The sequence below is a fragment of the Neoarius graeffei genome, chromosome 7 (assembly GCF_027579695.1).
Source record: "Neoarius graeffei isolate fNeoGra1 chromosome 7, fNeoGra1.pri, whole genome shotgun sequence".
NCBI lineage: Eukaryota > Metazoa > Chordata > Actinopteri > Siluriformes > Ariidae > Neoarius > Neoarius graeffei.
Genome location: NC_083575.1, coordinates 61,696,034 through 61,708,155, shown reverse-complemented (window position 1 = coordinate 61,708,155; position 12,122 = coordinate 61,696,034).

Sequence of the window (12,122 nt, the reverse complement as noted above, 5' to 3'; positions counted from 1 at the left end):
AACATAACCTCCTTGGCGGAGGTAATAAATATACTATATTTCTTTCACTATATATATTTATATATGAACCTATAGAATGAACCTACTGAAATAGCCCTTTCAGTAGGTTCAAAGGCAACATTAGAGGTTTTTACCTCCGCCAAGGAGGTTATGTTTTCAGTAGCGTTGGTTTGTTTGTTTGTTTGTTGGTTTGTCTGTTAGCAACATTACGGAAAAAGTAATGAACGGATTGCTCTGAAATTTTTTCCAGAGGTGTGACTGGGCACAAGTAACAATACATTAAATTTTGGTGGTGATCCGGATCACCTTCTGGATCCCGGATTTTTTTAAAGGATTCTTGGCGGAGGTCTGCGCTCTCCGAGTGCTTTTCTAGTTAATGCAAACACTAACTGTAATAGAAAAACCATACATAATGTAGTATAATTGCATGGTGGTGTAGTGGTTAGCACTGTCGCCTCACAGCAAGAAGGTCCTGGGTTCAAGCCCAGCGGCCGGCGAGAGTCTTTCTGTTTGGAGTTTGCATGTTCTCCCTGTGGGTTTCCTCCGGGTGCTCTGGTTGCTCCACAGTCCAAAGACATGCAGGTTAGGCTAATTGGTGGCTCTGAATTGACTGTAGGTGTGAATGGTTGTCTGTGTCTATGTGTCCCCCGCCTCTCGCCCATAGTCCGCTGGGATAGGCTCCAGTTTGCCTGCGACCCTGTAGGACAGGATAAGCGGCTACAGATAATGGATGGATGTATTACATAATAAGATAACGTTAGTTTATTGGCAGCACAGTGGTGAGCACTGTTGCCTCACAGCGAGAAGGTTCCGGGTTCAAACAGACATACCTCAGTTTATAGGCTACATCCACACGACAACGGCAACGAGATGTTATTTAAAAAAATATCGCGTCCAAATGGGCAACGATCAGTAAAATATCAGGTCCATGTGGCAACGCAACGCTTGCTGAAAATGATGCAATACACATGCCACACCTCTAGGGGCGCTGTAAGACGGTCCCTTCGGAGACACCAGAACAATAGAAGAAGTAAGGACGCATGCGCATAAACTATTATGCGCGAGACTTCATATTAGCCACAAAGTCAGGAAAATCTGTTCTTAAAATTACGTTATAATGACCAAATACAATGAAAAGTATTTTTCCAGTCTCACCTGTGAAAGGTAATCCCATGTGATCTCGTTTGGACGGTAAACCTGTTGGTACAGTTAAACGCAGCACATGAATGAGGCATCTTTATTCTCCGCTTTGACCTATCCAATATGGCGGCGAGGATGACGTATGATTCTACGCGGAAGGCGGCGTCTTTAATGGTCCGGAATAAATTGAATGCTACACGTTGATGGATTAATTTGTTGTTCTACGCCCTTTTTGAGGAATGTATTGTAGGACTTAAACCAACATCTGAAGAGGTGAGATCGCTCCTTTTTTTCCCTATTTTTGCTGGCGGGATTGACTCTGCCCTAAGGGCTATTTTCTCTCTCTCTCTCTCTCTCTCTCTCTCTCTTTGCACCATTACATAATAAATATTCATAGTGAAAATATTTTGTAAGCGCGTTTCATGAACCAAGTTATAGGATCTGTTGACAACTCGCATCGAGTTCGTTACACTTCTACCCGGCATGAAGCACTGACAGTCATGTGGTTGTGACGTCATCGTAAACAAATCCGTTCTACTCATCCAGACGACTTCGCAATGGCAATGTTGCCAGATCTTTCCACTCTGGAACCCGTTCTCAAAAGATTGCGTTTTGGGGCACCCAAAACGCCGGTGCCGTGTGGATGCCAGGCCTAAACGATAAACAATTGTATCGGATTCACCTGAATCCGTTGCCGTGTGGACAGGGCCATAGACAGGGTCCTTTCTGTGAGGCATTTGCATGTTCTCCCTGTGTCTGCGTGGGTTTCCTCCCACAGTTCAAAGACATTTGGTTAGGTTAACTGATTACTCTAAATGGCTACTCATAGGTGGGGTTTACATTAGACCGTATCAGCGGATCATCAGATTAACGTTTTTAAAACGATTAGCGTGCACACAGCAACGCCAATACACGATTCGCGTGCACACAGCAACGCCAATACACGGATACGCTCGGCTCCGCAGGCATCCTGCGCTCCAAATCACTCCGCCCTGAACAGCGAGTGCCCTCTGGAGGGTGCGCACTCCGGCCCTGCGCAGCTCACAGAGCGCGCGAGTGGAGCGCACGAGCTGTGATTTGGGACTGAGCCGCTGTGTGTGTGATCTCAGTGCATGTCAGGCATGCGCGTCACTTACCACTTGCAAGTGGAAGGATGGCAAGCCTAAAGACAATCATAACTACACAATGGGCAGTATTTGCATCAGTATTTGCAGTATTTTCATACTTTTATACTCTTTAATGAAAGGTGATACAAGGCGGAAGTCCGCGCCATTTTTCAGCAGTCGCGTCACATGACCAACGCCAGCGAATCAGGAAGGTGGATGTCGCAGTGACGTTGTCCAATGACGACGCCAGCTAGAGCTCAGCACAGCGTATCCGCGTATCTGCGTATTCTCAATGTTTACACAGCACCGGACCAGACACGATCTGGATTGAATACGTGGACCCTGGCAAATTCCCGTTTCCCGGCGTTTCCAGGCGTTTTAATGTAAACGGACAGTGCATCCGCAAAGAAAACGAGACAGATACAGTCTCATGTAAACTTGGCCATAGGTGTGAATGGTTGGGTGGGAACTGCTCCATGTCCTCAACATCCAACCTTGGTAGCTCTTCTGAGCTAGCTAACAAATCTGCAGTAAACAGTCAAATATGGCTGACGTACGAGAAGAAGAAGCTTGTTTATTCTTTGGCTGCGCAGTGGTGCAGTATTTAACACTGTTGCTTCAGAACAAGTAGGTTCGAACCTGCTTTTTGACCAGGGCCTTTCTGTGTGGAGTTTGCATGTGTTTCCTCCCACAATCTAAAGACATGTGGATCAGGTCAACTGGCTACTCTAAATTGCCCAAAAGTGAGTGTGAACAGCTGCCTGTCCCATAATAGATTGGTGACCTGTCTAGCGTGTACCCCACCTCTCACCCAGTTGGAATTGGCTCCAGCTCGCCCGTGACCTGCAATGGATAAGCGACATAGAAAATGAATGAATGAATGAATGTTTGTTTGTTCAGTTGTGATCACAGTGTCACATAGTGCTAAACTGAAAATTTACATTGGTTTTGCAGCACACAGACATGTCATGGTCATTTCTGAGGACATGCACAAGTGACACTCCAAATGACAGCCATCTTGCATATGAGTACATGTAGTTATGCTGCTTGCAACTCAAGATTTTCACTTGAAATTCCCAACCACCAACCAGGAAGAAGCACCAAAGAAACCACCCCTTAACTTGAAATTCCTCCTTGTCAACTTGGGTAGTCTTCACAACTAGTTCCCTCTCAGTTTACAGAGTGATATCAAATCAGCATGACTGTACACAGCATCGGAAACAAACAAAGTAGCACTTGGTACCTTTAAATTAGTTATACGGTGTACACAAGTATTTCCTTTGGATCAATAAACATACAGCCATAATTGCTTGTTAAATCTATAACAGTGATGATATAGGTTGGTGTTTTGAGGAGGAAAATATACATTACTCATGACAGTTAGCTGGCTAGCTTGTTGCTAACAAAAGACAAATATAGGAGTGTCCATGTTGTTTTTCTATTTCATGTGTCGATTGCGCAGAGGTCAGAAATGGTGTCATTCCAACCTCCGAATTACCACTTACAAGGTAAGCAGTATTAAAGGCTAGTATAAGTGAGAGTTTACTGTGTGTGGGGTTGTACCCTGTGTCTGCCTGGGTTTCCTTCAGCCTGAAGGCTTCAGGTTCTCCAGTTTCCTCCCATCTCACAAAAAAAGGCCCGTTTACAAAATAGGGACGAGTCATGGAATACAGATTCACAGAAAATAAAAAACAGAATACAAAGCACGGATCTTTTAATCATGGATATGTGATATTTTCTGTGAAATATAAATAGTTAAAATTAAATAGTAAATTAATAAAGTAAACATGCAAATGCAGGTAAAACATTTTTATAATGAACTTCGGCAGTCCAAACATTTGTAATTGTTCTAGACTTCTTAATTTGTTTTTTACTGAATTTACAATTCTGGCAGGCGGCACGGTGGTGTAGTGGTTAGCGCTGTCGCCTCACAGCAAGAAGGTCTGGGTTCAAGCCCCGTGGCCGGCGAGGGCCTTTCTGTGCAGAGTTTGCATGTTCTCCCCGTGTCCGTGTGGGTTTCCTCCGGGTGTTCCGGTTTCCCCTACAATCCAAAGACATGCAGGTTAGGTTAACTGGTGACTCTAAATTGACCGTAGGTGTGAGTGTGAATGGTTGTCTGTGTCTATGTGTCAGCCCTGTGATGACCTGGTGACTTGTCCAGGGTGTACCCCGCCTTTCGCCCGTAGTCAGCTGGGATAGGCTCCAGCTTGCCTGCGACCCTATAGAACAAGATAAAGCAGCTAGAGATAATGAGATGAGACAATTCTGGCATCTTGGATGGAACCATTTTGTACAATTAAACATAAATCCATATTCTGGCATCCTACACGTGCAATAAAGTTTTATTTCATAAGTAAATTTCGTAGCTTCATCTCGCATGCATTCACAGAAAATAAAAAAATATAATACAAAACAGGGATCTTTTATTCATAGATATGTGATATTTTCTGTGAAATATTAATAGTTAAAATTAAATAGTAAATTAATAAAGTAAACATACAAATACAGTCTTCGGGTGAAATACATAACCTTCACCCCTTTTGGCAAAAATGGCATTTCAGAGTTGTGTTCTCTGTATGTTATTCAATGTTCCACATCTCTTAACGAAAGACTTGTCTGCCGATTAGTTAGTATTGGCTCAACTTTATCTGGCGCTTCTACCTCCATCATGTAGCTACCATCAGCAGATAACGTCACCATGGAGACAAGCTTTGTGACATCCATATCATTGTTCTGTAGACTTGTAGCAACGTCCGTAAAATTAACCATCCGTGACGCATCATCCGTATGAAATCCGTGACCAATCTGTAATATACTGAAACATCTGTAAATTCTAGCATCTGTGGTGCATTTGTATTAAAATCCATAACCACGCTGTATTTTGTATGCTTTTTATTATATTTCTGTAATCTGTGACCAATCTGTATTTTGTCAACCACTGAGGCTGCTGTTGTTGGATTTTTTGTTTAAAGCATATACGCAGAACCATGGCCTCACTTTCGTTTATAAATGCCTTGAGACCTCAAGAATGGCACAGGAATAGTTTTAAGTGTTAACAATAAATCTAATATCGTAATTTTTACGATTAAAGTGATTCATATAGGTAGCGGTCTGAGTGAATGACCTTGACGTCCGTAACGTCACAGCAGGAAGTCTATCGGTCTCATCACCATTTCCGCTATACTAAAACACAGAGCTGACTGCAACTCCAATCCTCCATTTTGAGCTAATTTATCGCCATGCCATGCAGATGTGTTTTTGGCGAGTGCAGCAACACAACAGAAGGTGGATTTACTCTGCATTCATGGCCCAAGAATGTTCAAACTGCAAAGATTTGGATGCGTTTTGCGAGAAGTTCACAGGCACATTGGGCGCCTACAAAGTAGTCTCTCCTCTGCACATTTTACTGAAGACTCGTACGAGACCTCTGATCTGTTGAGGAGCGTTGGCTATAAGCCCGTATTGAAAGAGGGTGCAGTACCAACAATTAAAGGAAAAGAAAACAAGAAAAGGAAAGTATTAATTTAATTACATTTTTTTAAAGTGACTTCAGTTGCACCAGTTCTCCCAGAGCGTGAGCCCAAGGGTTGTTAGTAAAACCTGGAACGAGACGGGACATATCGCTCCGGCAGTGACCTCCCCTTGGTTGTTGCTAAAACTGGTGACATCCCATTCCGTCCTGGGTTTTAGTAATTGCCTGAGCCAATCAGTAATGGCGAAGTACACAGTATGGAGAGAATGAGTGGAGCAGCCACCTGATTTTCTCTGCTGGATATTGCTGCCATCTCACCCTTACGTGGAAGAAGCAAATGAACGGAGAACTGAACAAACAACTGAAAGTCAGATTGTTTCAAAACAATCGGCCACAAGATCGGCTTTCAAGAAGCGAGAACACAGACGGGTAAGCTCCGACTCTCATTTGGATACAAAACAACAAAAACAACACACGTTATTTACCTGCATTTAGATTAATACATGTAACTTGTATTGTGTGTTTAACTCTTTACCCCTTAATGACGACATATGACGACCCCGTGTATATCCTATAATGACGACATATGATGCCTTGTCTAAAACCTTGTCAAAACCTTGTTGTAGCGGCCAAAGTAGAATTCATATAGATGTGAATTACAATTTATGTTAAAAGGTATATATAATTTAATTTGAGTGTGTAATTTCATATAAGTAGTTTATTTCATGATTAAGATGATGAATAATATGTGGCAAGGTTAAAAGAATTAGAATTAGAATCAGAATTCATATGTTAAGAATTAGAACTAAAAGTAGATAAAGAGAACCCAGTTAAACAAATGAGACAAAAATATTATACTTAGTCATTTATTTATTGTGGAAAATGATCCAATATTACATATCTGTGAGTGGCAAAAGTATGTGAACCTTTGCTTTCAGTATCTGGTGTGACCCCCTTGTGCAGCAATAACTGCAACTAAACATTTGCGGTAACTGTTGATCAGTCCTGCACACTGGCTTGGAGGAATTTTAGCCCATTCCTCCATACAGAACAGCTTCAACTCTGGGATGTTGGTAGGTTTCCTCACATGAACTGCTCGCTTCAGGTCCTTCCACAACATTTCAATTGGATTAAGGTCAGGACTTTGACTTGGCCATTCCAAAACATTAACTTTATTCTTCTTTAACCATTCTTTGGTAGAATGACTTGTGTGCTTAGGGTCGTTGTCTTGCTGCATGACCCACCTTCTCTTGAGATTCAGTTCATGGACAGATGTCCTGACATTTTCCTTTAGAATTTGCTGGTATAATTAAGAATTTATTGTTCCATCAATGATGGCAAGCCGTCCTGGCCCAGATGCAGCAAAACAGGCCCAAACCATGATACTACCACCACCATGTTTCACAGATGGGATAAGGTTCTTATGCTGGAATGCAGTGTTTTCCTTTCTCCAAACATCATGCTTCTCATTTAAACCAAAAATTCTATTTTAGTCTCATCCATCCACAAAACATTTTTCCAATAGCCTTCTGGCTTGTCCACGTGATCTTTAGCAAACTGCAGACAAGCAGCAATGTTCTTTTTGGACAGCAGTGGCTTTCTCCTTGCAACCCTGCCAGGGACGGACTGGGACCAAAAAACGGCCCTGGACTTTCCCCCCAAATAGGCCCACTATACTATAGTATACTATACTATAGTGCTATAGTAAAGTGCTAGAGTGGTATATTGTCTGTCATAACAAAACCCACACAGATGAACTATTTATGATTGTTTATTCAAGAACTCAAGAACGTCTAATATTCAAGAACGACTAAACATCACTTGCATCTCCTAAACAAAAATGAACATAGACATTGTCTTTTATACTGCTATTTTACAGTCACTTCTATGCTTGCATTTTAAAGAGAAATATGTTACAGACAAGACAGTGTGTGATTCTCCTCACAGTATGTAAGCCATTTACGGTTAGTACCATCTCTACAGCTGAACAATCTTTGTAGAGACAGGTTTTTGGGCTTTTGCTGGGGGTGGTAACTGAAAAACTGCTCCAGGCTGTAACTGTCTGAACTGGGGCGGCTGAAATATTGGGGCACTGATCCCTCATTCTGGCACTTTCCTGGACTCTCCCTGTCATCTTTTGAGCTGCCACTATCTTCAACCTGAATAAACAAACAATTGAAAAGATGAAGTTGGATGCTGGCGGCACGGTGGTGTAGTGGTTAGCGCTGTCGCCTCACAGCAAGAAGGTCCTGGGTTCGAGCCCCGGGGCCGGCGAGGGCCTTTCTGTGTGGAGTTTGCATGTTCTCCCCGTGTCCGCGTGGGTTTCCTCCGGGTGCTCCGGTTTCCCCCACAGTCCAAAGACATGCAGGTTAGGTTAACTGGCGACTCTAAATTGACCGTAGGTGTGAATGGTTGTCTGTGTCTATGTGTCAGCCCTGTGATGACCTGGCGACTTGTCCAGGGTGTACCCCGCCTTTCGCCCGTAGTCAGCTGGGATAGGCTCCTGCGACCCCGTAGAAGGATAAAGCGGCTAGAGATAATGAGATGAGAAGTTGGATGCTATTGTTGATTATATCTAAACTATGCAATGGCATCTAGGAAAACCCTTCACACTGTGCACTGACATATGCTTGAGTAACATTTGTTCAATAGTATTATTTGGAATGACAGCCTTTAAACCTGTACTTATACTTCAAAATTCTATTTTTAAAATCCAGCCAAAACTTTGGATAAACATAGGATTTGATACCTAGGCTACAGACAAGAAGAATAAAACAGATTTTGAGGTTTTTCCTAAATCCCAATGACATTTTTAGCCTTTTAGGTCTATTCTGTGTAAGAATTAGCCTGCTTGACACATTTTATAGTTTTAATATTATGCTGATTTTTTGGTAGGTAAGCCTGACAAACAGATCGAAAATTAGGCTATTAACAAATTGCACAATGCAATGCTGCTGTGATTAGTTATAATACCATTCAACCAATCATCCTTCAAACAACATTTGTAGCCTATTCCTCAGACATTCCACCACGCACCACGAAAGAGAAGACAAAGATAAATAGTGCCAAAATGGAAAACACTTCTCCCCCTCAAACCTTTGGTTAATGATAGGCTAGAGCTTTGGTTCTCTTGAACGTAAAGAGCCTAATCTGCATGAATTATGCAGAGGTAAACATATGAAATCGCGGCCATTTGTGCTTGCCTATCTATTTATAATTGGCTTGCTTGGTAGTTACGTGTTTGTTTTGACAGCAATAAACCACATACAGTATTTCTCATCATCACACCGCAAATCCAGTCAATAGAAGATTGGCCTACTATGAGAGGGGTCTATGAGTGGCCTTTACGTAACCTGTTTTATGCTATGGTTTTATTGTCACTTATCGGTACCTCCTCCTCCGGTGAAATTCCCTCAGCTGCCTGCCCCTCATCATGACTATCATCATCAGCATGTGGTTGGTCAGGTTGAATGTCCACCTGGTTCTCAGTCTCGCTCGGTGATAACGTGACATGAACGTTACTGCTGCTGCTTGCAGTTGCACTGCTGCCAAAAAACTCTGTGAGCTTTCTACATTTTGAAGCATCTTCTTCAAGTGACTTCACTTTCTTTTGTTTTAACTTTTCCCATCCACCTTTCTCCTTACGTTTTCTGCTTGCCATCTTTCTGTTGACAGACATTAACATTACTCTTCTTTGTTGGCTTTTAGGCCTATGGAATAATGATTGACGGATAAATTATCATCTTAGCGCCACCTGTTGTTAGTTGATAGACTGAAAATTTTGGTTATTGAACAGGGCCGATGGCCATAGACCGGACAGCCGTTCTGGACTTTTCCAGAACGCACAGATTGCCAGTCCGCCCCTGAACCCTGCCATGCACACCATGGTTGTTCAGTGTTCTCCTGATGGTAGGCTCATGAACAGTAACATTAGCCAATGTGAGAGAGGCCTTCAGTTGCTTAGAAGTTACCCTGGGGTCCTTTGTGACCTCGCCGACTATTACACGCCTTGCTCTTGGAGTGATCTTTGTTGGTGGACCACTCCTGGGGAGGATAACAATGGTCTTGAATTTCCCCCATTTGTACACAATTTGTCTGACTGTGGATTGGTGAAGTCCAAACTCTTTAGAGATGGTTTTGTAACCTTTTCTAGCCTGATGAGCATCAACAACGCTTTTTCTGAGGTCCTCAGAAATCTCCTTTGTTCGTGCCATGATACACTTCCACAAACATGTGTTGTGAAGATCAGACTTTGATAGATCCCTGTTCTTTAAATAAAACAGGGTGCCCACTCACACCTGATTGTCATCCCATTGATTGAAAACACCTGACTCTAATTTCACCTTCAAATTAACTGCTAATCCTAGAGGTTCACATACTTTTGCCACTCACAGATATGTAATATTGGATCATTTTCCTCAATACATAAATAACCAAGTATAATATTTTGTCTCATTTGTTTAACTGGGTTCTCTTGATCTACTTTTAGGACTTGTGTGAAAATCTGATGATATTTTAGGTCATATTTATGCAGAAATATAGAAAATTCTAAAGGGTTCACAAACTTTCAAGCACCACTGTATAAGAACGGTCTCACGCTTCTCAGGGGAGATCTCGAGAAGCCGTGGAAGCGAACAGTTTTTCTTACCTGACTCTCTGTATCTTAGAACCTTTGTAATTGTTAAACGAGGATTAAAGTTCAACTTTCAAGACGTTTCAAGTGGATTTATTGCAAGGCACATGGACACTGAGAGTGGAAACAGTTACTTTGGGACAGAGACTTTGTCAGTGTAAGCTATAGCACTTTTCTCAAGGTCTCACTACGAACGAGCCTCTACACTTGTCTTTAGACTTTTTTTTCTTGTAAATATGTTCTCAGGGTGAACAGTATATACATATACAAGGGTGGCTGTAGCAACTGCTTTAAGGGGTAAAGAGTTAAGTTGCCAGTATAAGATTATTTAATTTGCTTCAGCTTCAGAATGTGATTGTCTCAGTTCATCTGATTTATTTAATTAGCCTTTTATGTTTTATCAGTGAAAATGCATGCATGTACATGTATGTTGCATAAGTTATAACACCTATCCTGTTTTAATGAGAGTCAACCCACAATCAATGAAGTCAAATCAGTCTTAGTTGAGCAAGTCGGTAACGGGATTTCTTACTTTCACCATAAATGTTTATTTATATGACTTTGGTCTATAGCTGTAAAAGGCCTCGGCCTTAAAACTGGTTCCTGCTGTGACGTCACACGCTCAGGGCTGGCTGGCTCAGCGGGGCAGTTCGAATGCTAAATTTACGGTTGATTTTAAATCTCAAAAAATATATATATTTTTAAATTTCCATTTATGCAGCATACAAGAGTCAAGGATGGAGATACTATCCACTCAGAAATTTATTTAAAAATAAAGGTTCTGCGTATCTGCTTTAAAGTGCATATCATGGGTAAATTCAGGAGCAAGATCAATGTAATTCTCCTATTTTATATTAAACTTTGGTCAAATATCTGTCACATTTTGCATTTTGTGCAATTTTTTTACCTTGCGCAATACCAGAAAAATTCAGTTGAAATCAAGCCATTTGAGGCGAATTGGTCCACCTCTAAAAAACTTGGCATTTGGATTTCCTGGTAAACATTGATTTTCGTGACGTCACGTGCAGGACGCCTCCCTCTGAATCCTACATCAGCGCTGGTTTGTTTATGAGAAAACGACCTGGTGGCTTTCTGCAAATTTCTTCAACATTATCGCGGAATTATTAAAATGGTTAACAGATGTATCGTAGGAGGGTGTAGCAACACCAATCTTGATGGGATTAGTACTCATCGTTTTCCAAAAGACCGGACAATGAGAGAGAAATGGGAGCGCTTGGTCTACACAGGCTGTGCACTGAAACCGTGCAAAGCTCGCGCAGCCTGCTGGCGCTTACGCAGGTAACGTCACGAATCTGGCTCCAGACTCCCTTGGGATTTTTCCAGACGCGTTTTTTTTTTTTTCTGCTGTAGACAGATGGCCTTGTGCAAAATTACCCTTCTGGATGAGCGTGTAAAGGGACATTCTTTCATATTAAAAAAAACCACTAAATTGGTCCAGGATATGCCCTTTAAGTTGAATTTCAAAAGTGAGCAAACAGAGTTGTTTTAGTAAAGGGACTTGTGGAGAAAGAAAGAATCTAGTGAGTACGATGAAGTTATTTTTTCTTTTCTTTCTTTTTTGTACACAAAAAAAGCGTCCTGCAGTTTTAGTGTTTTTGGACCAACAGAGCGCGTTCATTCTCAGTGAAGTTTAAAAGGTGTGTGGTGTATCTATATCTGTTTCGACTCTTGGTTTGTGTAGTCGGAAGTAAAAGATAGTAGAACCTCTATTTGTTGGTAACGCTCTTTGGCTGAGCGTGAATTGACCAAT